Source organism: Martes martes (assembly GCF_963455335.1).
Source record: "Martes martes genome assembly, chromosome: 5".
Lineage (NCBI taxonomy): Eukaryota > Metazoa > Chordata > Mammalia > Carnivora > Mustelidae > Martes > Martes martes.
In genome coordinates, this window is record NC_137892.1 from 136,801,467 (window position 1) to 136,812,182 (window position 10,716).

The window sequence follows — 10,716 nt, forward strand, 5'->3', positions numbered from 1 at the left end:
AATATTTTTGAGTCTTCTGGTTAATCATTTAAACTCTTCAAACTTTCATTTTCCTAAGAAACAGATTTTGGGGGACGCTGGGTGGCTCAGTCAGTGAAGCACCTGCCTTGGGCTCAGGTCATGATCCAGAGTCCTGGGATCCACCTCCGCACCAAACTCCCTACTCAACAAGGACTCTGCTTCTCCTTCTCCCTCTCCCTCTGGGAGCTCCCCCTATTTATTTCTCTCAGATAAATAACTAAAAATCTCTAAAAAAACAACAAATTTGGGGCACCTGGGTGGCTCAGTTGGTTAAGTGTCTGCCTTCAGCTCAGGTCATGATCCCAGGGTTCTGGGATCAAGCCCCACATCTGGTTCTGCGCTCGGTGGGAAGCCTGCTTCTCCCTCTGCCCATTCCTCCTGCTTGTGTTCCCTCTCACACCGTCTCTCTGTTAAATAAATAAATAAAATCTTTTTAAAAAACAACAGCAAAGGGGCGCCTGGGTGGCTCAGTGGGTTAAGCCGCTGCCTTCGGCTCAGGTCATGATCTCAGGGTCCTGGGATCGAGCCCTGCATCGGGCTCTCTCCTCGCCAGGGAGTCTGCTTTCTCCTCCCCCTCTGCCTGCCTCTCTGCCTACTTGTGATCTCTCTCTCTCTCTGTCAAATAAATAAATAAAATCTTTAAAAAAAAAACACACAGCAAATTTTCCTCATAAGATTAAAGCTAAATGTTGAGAGTTGTTTTTTTTTTTTTAAAGATCTTATTTATTTATTTATTTGAGAGAGAGAAAGAATGCATGAGAGGGGAGAGGGTCAGAGGGAGAAGCAGAATCCACGCTGAGCAGAGAACCCAACTCAGGACTTGATCCTGAGACTCCAGGATGATAACCTGAGCCTACCGCAGACACTCAACTGACTGAGCCACTCAGATGCTCCTAAATGATAAGACTTTTAAATCCAAAAATTTATAGGAACTAATGTAATTTATTTTTACTCGGTTTTGTTTTACACTTCAAATATTGGAGTAGTTTAACAATACTCTTACTTTTTTTCATTACAAATAAACATCATTTCTAAACTGCATTATGACATGCTTGAAATTAAAGATTTGTTTTATTTTTTATTTTATTTTTTTAAAGATTTTATTTATTTATTTGACAGAGAGAGATCACAGTAAACAGAGAGGCAGGCAGAGAGAGAGGGAGAGAGGGAAGCAGGCTCCCTGCTGAGCAGAGAGCCCGATGCGGGACTCGATCCCAGGACCCTGAGATCATGACCTGAGCCGAAGGCAGCGGCTTAACCCACTGAGCCACCCAGGTGCCCCGAAATTAAAGATTTGTTTTAAAACTCTCAGTTATGTGGCACCTGGGTGGCTCAGTCATTAAGCATCTGCCTTCAGCTACGGTCATGATCCCAGGGTCCTGGGATTGAGCCCCACATTGGGCTCCCTGCCCAGTAGGAAGCCTGCATTCCCTCTCCTACTCCTCCTGCTTGTTTTCCTGCTCTATTTCTCTCTCTCTCAAATAAATAAAATCTTTTTAAAAAATAAATAAAAATAGGGGGTGCCTGAGTGGCTCAGTGGGTTAAAGCCTCTGCCTTCAGCTCAGGTCATGATCCCAGGGTTCTGGGATTGAGCCCCACATCGGGCTCTCTGCTCCGCAGGGAGCCTGCTTCCTCGTCTCTCTCTGCCTTCCTCTCTGCCTACTTGTGATCTCTGTCTGTCAAATAAATAAAATCTTTTAAAAAATAAAATAAAATAAATAAATATAAAATTCTCAGTTATGCTTTTTGTATTTAGGAAGCTCCTATCAGCAGGAAGACTGACCCTTTTTAGGTTAATCAATTTACCATGCTAGAGTTAGTATCGTATCTCCAGCCCACACCTGAGTTTCTGCCTGCGTAATGAACATTTTCGCTTAGATGACCTCCAAAGCTCCTCAGTCAAAATGTGACCAGATCTGCGTTCATTCTTCTCCCTGCTATCTACCCACTGCTCTTCTTCCTCTTCTATTTTCTTTACTATTACTATTTTTTTTTTTAATAAGCTTTACACGCAACATAGTGCTTGAACTCATGACCCTGAGATCAAGAGTTGCATGCTCTACCAACTAAACCAGCCAGGTGCCTCCCTCCTCTATTTTCTACTTCAGTCTTTATTATCTGAAATCACAACTCCAAAATATGGGTATTGTTTTAAATTCTTCCCTCTCCTTCCAAATACAATCAGTCACCAATTTCTAAACAAGTCTGTTTTCTTAATATCCACCATATCTGTTCAGTTATCTCACTCTTTTGGGTTTATAGGGTTAATGAGGTTATTCTACTTCACTTGGATGCCTGCAGTAATGTCACAGTGGTTTTCCTGCCTCTAATTTGACCTCTTCTTTGTTCCTTTTCCCTCAGAAGAAATTCCAAATTCCTGGTATGGCATTAGAACTTCATTGCATTTGACAAAAATAAAAATTTAAGACTTTTAAGCAGAAGAAGAATTTATTATCCTTCAAAACTAAGTTCCAAGTATAGAGCTACTTCCACATGGCTAGTCCCAGAGCCTGGATATCTCCAAGGCTTTCTCTAGGTCAGTTTGGCTCTTCTTTTCATGGTTATTCTCTGTGTATGCAGACAGTTTGCTCCATACCTCCCAGGAAAATGCAGGCAGTGTCAGGTTACTTTATCTTGCTCACTCTAACCCAGAGGTATAATCAACAGAGAATTCCTAAGAAGGGTTCTGATTAACTCAACTTGAATCATGGACTCAGTCTTGGGGTATGGAGGTATAGAATCTTCACCTAAACCATATAGAACTGGAAAGAAATGCTTTCTTAAGAACTGAATGCTAGGCACACAGCATTTCACATCAGTCCACTCTATCTGTTCCCCCTACCTTGCTTACCACTCACTTCCTTGTGCTTTAATGAAAACGTAAACCCACAGATCCAAGAAACATAACCCAGAGCAGGACAGATACAAAATCACACCAAAGCACATCATAATCAACTTCTCAGCAAATAAAAAGTAGAAGGGAACTTCCTCAGCCTGATAAAAGATATCTTTGAAAAATGTACAGCTGAAATCACATCTAGTGGTAGAAGACTAAACACTTCTTAAAGTTGGGAACAAAATATGGATGTTTCTGATCATTGTGATTAGGCAAACAAAAGAAATTTAAGACATATAAATTAGAAAACCAAAGTAAATGTGAGCTTATCCATGGACATTTACCTATGCAGAAAATCCTATAGAATACACAGAAAATAGCACTCCTAAGTAGGAAAAATCGCTAGAACTAATAAGTTAGTTTAGCAAGATCACAGAATGTAAGGTCAACCTACAAAACCAATTGCATTTCAAAAATTTTAATACAGTATTTAAAAAAAAAACAAAAAAACAAAATAAGAGGGGTACCTGGCTAGTTCAGTTGAAAGACTGTTTGTGTGATTCTTTTTTTTTTTTTTTTAAGTTTTTGTTTTGTTTTTTTTTTAATTTGACAGACAGCACTAGTAGGCAGAGAGGCAGCCGGGGAGGTGGGGCGGGGAAGCAGGCTCCCCGCCGAAGCAGAGAGCCTGATGCGGGACTCGATCCCAGGACCCCAGGATCATGACCTGAGCTGAAGGCAGCAGCCCAACCCACTGAGCCACCCAGGTGCCCCGCGTGTGTGATTCTTGATCTTGGGATCATGAGTTTGAGTCCCATATTGGTTGTAGGGATTGCTACAAAAAAAAAAAAAGTTAAAATTTGTCAAAACTTTGGCACATACTTACAAATTGTACATGACACCATTTGTAGTCAAAATGTAAACATAAAAATACAGTATTAAATCATAACTGCATTAAATTAACTACAGTACATACTATACTACTATAATAATGTAGTAGCTCACCTCCTGTTTCTATTACAGCTCAAGGGTTGCAAGTATCTGCTTAAAATGCCAAATGATGCTAATCACCGTGTAAGTAACTGTCTTTTCAGTAAATTGCATAATGCAGTAAAAAGATTTCTCTTATGGTTCTTGTGCATTTCTCATCCTATTTAGTGCTGTCTCATAAAACTTGAATAACACTGGGGAACCAGTACAAAGTGCCACTAGTGATGCTGAAAGAATTCATATTATAAGAAATTCATATTATAAGAAATTCATATTATAAGAAAAAGTTGAATTACTTGGTATGTTTCATACCAAGAGGTCTGCCACTGTGGTTACCCACCATTTCAAGATAAATTAATCCAGTGTAAGGACCTTTGTAAAAAAAAAAAAAAAAAAAAAAAAAGTCATGAAGCCAACACTGCGGCTACACCAGCAGGCACAAAAACCTTGCACTTCGGCTCTGGTTGTACTCTCAGGGTCCTAGGATGAAGCCCTGCCTTGGGCTCCCTGCTGGGGGAGTGGGGAGTCTGCTTCTCACTCTCCATCCGCCCCTCCCCCTGCTTGTGCTCTTGCTTGCTCCCTCTCAAATAAATGAAAATCCTTTTTTTTTTAAAAAGGCATACCTGTAGATTCATGATTCAAGAAAAAGTGAAGTCATTACATGACAACTTAGAGCAGAAGGAAGACAAAGGATCTAAAGCTGGAGAATTTAATGCCAGCAAAAGGTGGTTTGATAATTTTAGAAAATGGTTTGGCTAAAAAATACCAAGATAATGGGCGCCTGGCCGGCTCAGTTGGAAGAACATGAGACTCGTGGGTTCAAGCCCCATGTTGAGTATAGAGATTGCTGAAGTAAAAATAAAAGTTTAAAAAAAAAATCAAGATAATAGTAGCAGCTTCTGCCAACCAAGAGGCAGCTGGAAATTTCCCAGTTGAGGTAGGGCAATGTGGGAGGACAGACATATGTACTATTAATATGGCTGCTGAGATCTAGTTCTCAATGAGTCTACTAACTCAGCACCCATAGGATGCCTTATGCTTACACTGTGCCTCAAGAAACTCACTTGACATTTCCTGAATGAGTTCTACATTTATTCCGTAGGGTAGAAGTTGAGCCAGAACCTGGGAACCTGGTGTTTTAAAGAGATTTTAAAGATTTTAAAGAGACTCTGCTGGGGCACCTGGGTGGCTCAGTGTGTTAAGCCTCTGCCTTCGGCTCAGGTCATGATCCCAGGGTCCTGGGATCGAGCCCCACATCAGGCTCTCTGCTTAGCAGGGAGCCTGCTTCCTCCCCTCTCTCTGCCTGCCTCTCTGCCCTACTTGTGATCTCTCTCTCTCTGTCAAAAAAATAAATAAAATCCAAAATAAAATTAAAAAATAAAGAGATTCTGCTTTGGAGCAATAGCCTTCTACTCCTGCCACTATACAGGCAGCTTCACATTTTCCCATTTTTGCATTAGGATAACCTTTCAAGGATATGAGAAGCCTCATCAGAACATCTGAGGATATGATACTTTTCACCCTCAGATTCATCAAATAGTTTGTCCTCTTATTCCCCTTAAAAATTAATACAGAAAAAAATAAAATAAACCCAAACCTGAACTCATGATCTTCCTCCACTTTGTTATCAAAATCTTACATCCTTTAAAAGTGAATCTGGGGGCGCCTGGGTGGCTCAGTGGGTTAAAGCCTCTGCCTTCGGCTCCGGTCATGATCCCAGGGTCCTGGGATCAAGCCCCGCATCGGGCTCTTTGCTCAGCAGGGAGCCTGCGTCCCCCTCTCTCTGCCTGCTTCTCTGCCTACTTGTGATCTCTCTCTCTGTCAAATAAATAAATAAAATCTTAAAAAAAAAAAAGTGAATCTGCTTGGGCTCTGATAGATCTCTTTTTTATTTTAGTCAAGCAGAATTTTTTTTTTAAATGCCTTCGGCTCAGGTCATGATCCCAGGGTCCTGGGATTGAGTCCTACCTGCTTAGCGGGGAGCCTGCTTTTCCCTCTCCTTTTACAGCCCCCCTTGCATGTGCACATGTGCATATGCTCTCTCTCTCTTTCAAATAAATAAATAAATAAAGCATTTTTAAAAACAAATAGTAGCTTTCAAAAAATAAGAGGTTCCAATATATATTTATTAATCTTTTTTAAGATTTTATGTATTTATTTGAGAGAGAGAGTGAGAGAGAGCATGAGAAGGGGAGGGTCAGAGGGAGAAGCAGACTCTCCCCTGAGCAGGGAGCCCAATGCGGGACTCGATCCTGGGACTCCAGGATCATGACCTGAGCCGAAGGCTCAGTCGCCCAACCAACTGAAGCACCCAGGCACCCCAATATACGATTTTTTAAAAACTGATTTTGAAGCACCTCGGTGGCATCCAGTTGAGCATCTGATTCTTGATTTCAGCTCAGGCCATGATCTCAGGGTTGTGAGATTAGGCCCTGTGTCAGGCTCTGGGCTAGGTGTGAAGCCTGCTTGGGATTCTCTCTCTACCTCTCCCCTGCATGCCCTCCCCCCAAACAAGACAAAACAAAACAACTCTGTTTTTCATTGAAATAACATACGGAATAGCACACAAATCATAGGATAAGTTTTCTCAAAAAGAACACACTTGTTCACCACTGGGTCGAGATATAGAATATTACCTAAAAGCATGTATATTCTTTCCTATGTCTGGTCTTGGTGCCAAGGAATTTGGACCAATCTTAATTTTTGACCTACTTTTTCCCCTCCACATAGGTTGTCTTTTTCCTTTTGATAGCTTTTCTTTTTTTTTTTTTTTAAGATTTTATTTATTTATTTGACAGAGAGAGATCACAAGTAGGCAGAGAGGCAGGCAGAGGGGGAGGGGGAAGCAGGCTCCCTGCTGAGCAGAGATCCTGATGTGGGGCTCGGTCCCAGGACCCTCAGATCATGACCTGAGCTTAAGGCAGAGGCTTAACCCACTGAGCCACTCAGGTGCCCCTTGATAGCTTTTCTGAAAGTAGAAATAACAACTCCAATTTCTCTTCAAACAAGAGGAGAATTAGAATGCCCAGGTGGTTCAGTCTTTAGGCATCTGCCTTCAGCTCAGGTCATGATCCCAGGGCTGTGGGATTGAGCCCCACATGGGCTTCCTGCTCAGCGGGAAGTCTGCTTCTCCCTCTCCCCCCGCTTGTATTCCCTCTCTAGCTGTGTCTCTCTCTGTCAATAAGTAAGTAAAATGTTAAAAAATAAAATAAACAAGAGGAGAATTTAGGACTTGAAATTAAAAGGATGCATGTTACAACAGTACTGTTACACTCATCTGAAGATAAAGAACGAACAGCAGCTTGGTAAACTACCAAAGCTTCCCCGCGCAGTCCATCTGCCAGGTTACACAGTTGCCGTGGGTCTCTTTCTGAAGTACAGCCTCAGGAGAGAAGTGCGAGGGTGAGTCCCTATTACTGAGATGACATATGGATCCATAGTGTTTGCCATGAGAAATAGTCTTTTCTCTCTGACAACTCTGGCAACTCTAATGGATTGTGTAATTCAGTTCAATAGTTTCTGTTGAACTGGAAGATGGTCAAAATGGCTTCTGAGTACTTACTTATTGTCTGCCCACAGTACATGATAAATCGACCCTCCAAATGACAAGCAATCGGAAGCATACTTAAAGTACAAAATGGCCACATTTCAGGTGACAAGGAAAATCCATGATTAGTTACTGCTACTACAATCTCATAACTCACCTTGTCACAGTGATTAGTCTATAAGTGATACTTAACTAAAGCCTAAACCAATCAATGCTTTTTTTGTTTTTTTTTTTTTTCTTTCTTTAGGACAAGTGATTGACTCAAAGTGGGTATGTGACTTAAATTGTTCCAATCAGAGTGAAGCACAGATTGAGGAAATAGATCTTTTTTTTTTTTTTTTTTTTTTTTTCTGTGTGACAGTGTAGGATCTGAGACACATCTAGCCTTTTGGTACCATAGGAGAAATGATACTTTTAAATAATATCTTGGGAAGAAATGTTATATTCATTAAAATTTGTTGCCTTACATATTACATCAGTCACAGCTCTGAGAAAGAAAGAAGCACTAGAAAATGGGTTTGCGGTGTGCATTTTTATAGGAATTTGGTATTATGGAATGAGTAGAGCTGGTTTAAGTCTCTGTAAGGCTGGTTCTTTGCATCAGATGTTGGAGCTTGAAGTTCATAGAGCAGTCAGGCAACAAGGGAAGATGGTTGCAAAGGAAAAGAGGGTGAAGACAGGTTGGACCCTACAAGCATGAACTAAAGTTCATGAGGATGGACCAAAATCCATGTCAGTTTTTGTTGCTTCTGACCCTGGTGGTATTGATGTCCTGCATGAAGCTGAGTCCTTCTTCATGGAGCTAAATACTTACACCTGGCCCAGGAGTTGGAGACTTTGAAAGAGACTTTGGAACTAACCCAAGGGAAGTTAGAGCAACTGCAAAGCCAGCAGATAAGTGACCACCTATGTGAGCTCTAAGACAGCTGCTTCACTTCTGCCCCTGAAATCTCCCATAAAAATCTCCCTTGTGGGGGGAAAAAAAAGAATCTTCCTTGTGGTCTACTCTGGCTAGAAACATACCAGGAGGGCATTCAGCTGAGCCAAGTTGACACAGTACAAATCTATCATTACTACCCATTCATTGAATCAGTGACATTCACTTCTTTATATAGAAGATAGATACCGGGGTGCCTGGGTGGCTCAGTCAGTTAAGCATCTATCTGCCTTTGCCTCAGGTCATGATCCCAGGGTCCTCGGATGAAGCCCCATGTCAGTCTTTCTACTCAGCAGGGAGCTGACTTTTCCCTTTCCCTCTGCCTGCCGCTTCCCTTGCTTATGCTCTCTCTGTCAAATAAATAAGTAAATAAAATCTTAAAAAAAAAAAAAAAAGCTAGATACCACCCATTTTTTTCAAAATGGGTTTGTTGCCAAAACACAGGTGTCATGAAAACCACTGCTAAACCTAAACCAAAATGAGAAAGGAAAAGTCTCCCATCAAATATCGGGGACTCGTAGACTTGGGTTCCGCTTCCAGTCGGCGAACGGGAGAAGAATTAGGCACAAACAAGTCAGCTGCAAGAGATTGGGAGCAGGGGACGACAGTCGAAAAGACTGCTGCCCCCAGCAACTCCTCAGTCTCGCTTTTATTAGATAGAAACAATAGCCACAGAAGAGCCGATGAAGGTCAAACGTTAGTCATATGCCTTGTAGATAAACAAGAAGGAGAGCAAAATATGTCTGTACACGTAGTATAAAGTTTACAGTTGAACAAGCACATTCAAAGGACTTACCTAAGTAGCCACAGGTGCTCTCCAGGGGGAAAGGGGAGATAACGGAAAAATGAAGCAGGCGGCCTTCCGCCCTGAGCGAGTCGGGCATCCCCAGCTGATCAGCTTCAAGGCTGTATATCGTCCTCTCCCCCAGAGGCCTGTTGCAGTATCTGTTTTTTTTAAGGCTGTATCTAAATGTGCTTGGTAACTAGTAAAATTTCCAGGGGGTTGTATTTTAAGTAATACATTGTTCTGAGGGGCAGTTGCACTTGGGCAAATCCACCACTACGGGTCATCTGATGTACAGATGCGGTGGGATCAACAAAAGAACTACCAAAAAATTTGAGAAGGAAGCTGCTGAGATGGGAAAGGGCTCCTTCAAGTATGTCGGGGTCTTGGATAAACTGAAAGCTGAACGTAAATGCGGTATCACCATTGATATCCCTGTGGAAATTTGAGGCCAGCAAGTGCTACGTCTTGATGTCCCAGAACACAGAGACTTTCTCAAAAACATGATTACAGGCATATCCCAGGCTGACTGTGCTGTCCTGATTGTTGCTGGTGGTGCTGATGTATTTGAAGCAGGTATCTCCACGAATGAGCAGGCCTATGAGCATGCCCTTCCGGCTTGCACACTGGGTGTGAAACAACTAATTATTGGTGTTAACAAATGGATTCCACTGAGCCACCCTACAGCCAGGAGAAATATGAGGAAATGGTTAAGGAAGTTAATCGTTAATTGACTAACAGAAGTTAATCGTTAAGAAGCACCTACATTAAGAAAATTGTCTTCAACCCCAACACAATAGCATTTGTGCCAATTTCTGGTTGGAACGGTGACAACATGCTGGAGCCAAGTGCTAACATACCTTGGTTCAAAGGATGGAAAGTCACCCGTAAAGATGGGAATGCCCTTGGAACCACCCTGCTTGAAGCTCTGGATTGCATTCTGTCACTAGCTCATCCAACTGACAAGCCCTTGCATCTGCCTCTCCAGGACATCTACAGAATTTGTGGGCCGAGCGGAGACTGGTGTTCTTCAACCCGGCATGGTGGTCCCCTTTGCTCCAGTCAATGTTAAAACTGAAGTTAAGTCTGTAGGAATGCACCATGATGCTTTGAGTGAGGCTCTTCCTGGGGACAATGAAAGCTTCGATGTCAAGAACGTATCTGTCAAACATATTTGTTGTGGCAATGTGGCTGGTGACAGCAAAAATGACCTACCCATTGAAGCAGCTGGCTTCACGGCTCAATTGATTATCCTGAACCATCTAGGCCAGATCAGTGCTGGATAGGAACATGTGCTGGATTGTCACACAGCTCACATTGTTTGCACGTTTGCTGAGCTAAAGGAGAAAATAGATCATTGTTCTGGAAAAAAGATAGAAGATGGTCCCAAGTTCTTGAAATCTGGTGATACTGCCATTGTTGATATGGTTCCTGGCAAGCCTATGTATGTTGAGAACTTCTCTGACTGTCCTCTTCTGGGTCATTTTGCTGTTTGTGACATGAGACAGACAGTTGCTATGGCTGTAATCAAAGCAGTGGACCAGAAGGCAGCTAGAGATGGCAGGGTCACCAAGTTTGCCCAGAAAGCTCAGAAGGCTGAATGA

General features: G+C 42.2%; 1 pseudogene across 1 annotated transcript; it reads left to right on the forward strand.

Annotated features, from left to right (window-relative positions):
- The first annotated feature begins 9,173 nt into the window (after positions 1 to 9,173).
- Positions 9,174 to 10,716, forward strand: LOC308343361 (elongation factor 1-alpha 1-like; annotated as a pseudogene). The gene is made up of 2 exons: positions 9,174 to 9,236; positions 9,367 to 10,716. The product of its transcript is annotated as an elongation factor 1-alpha 1-like (transcript).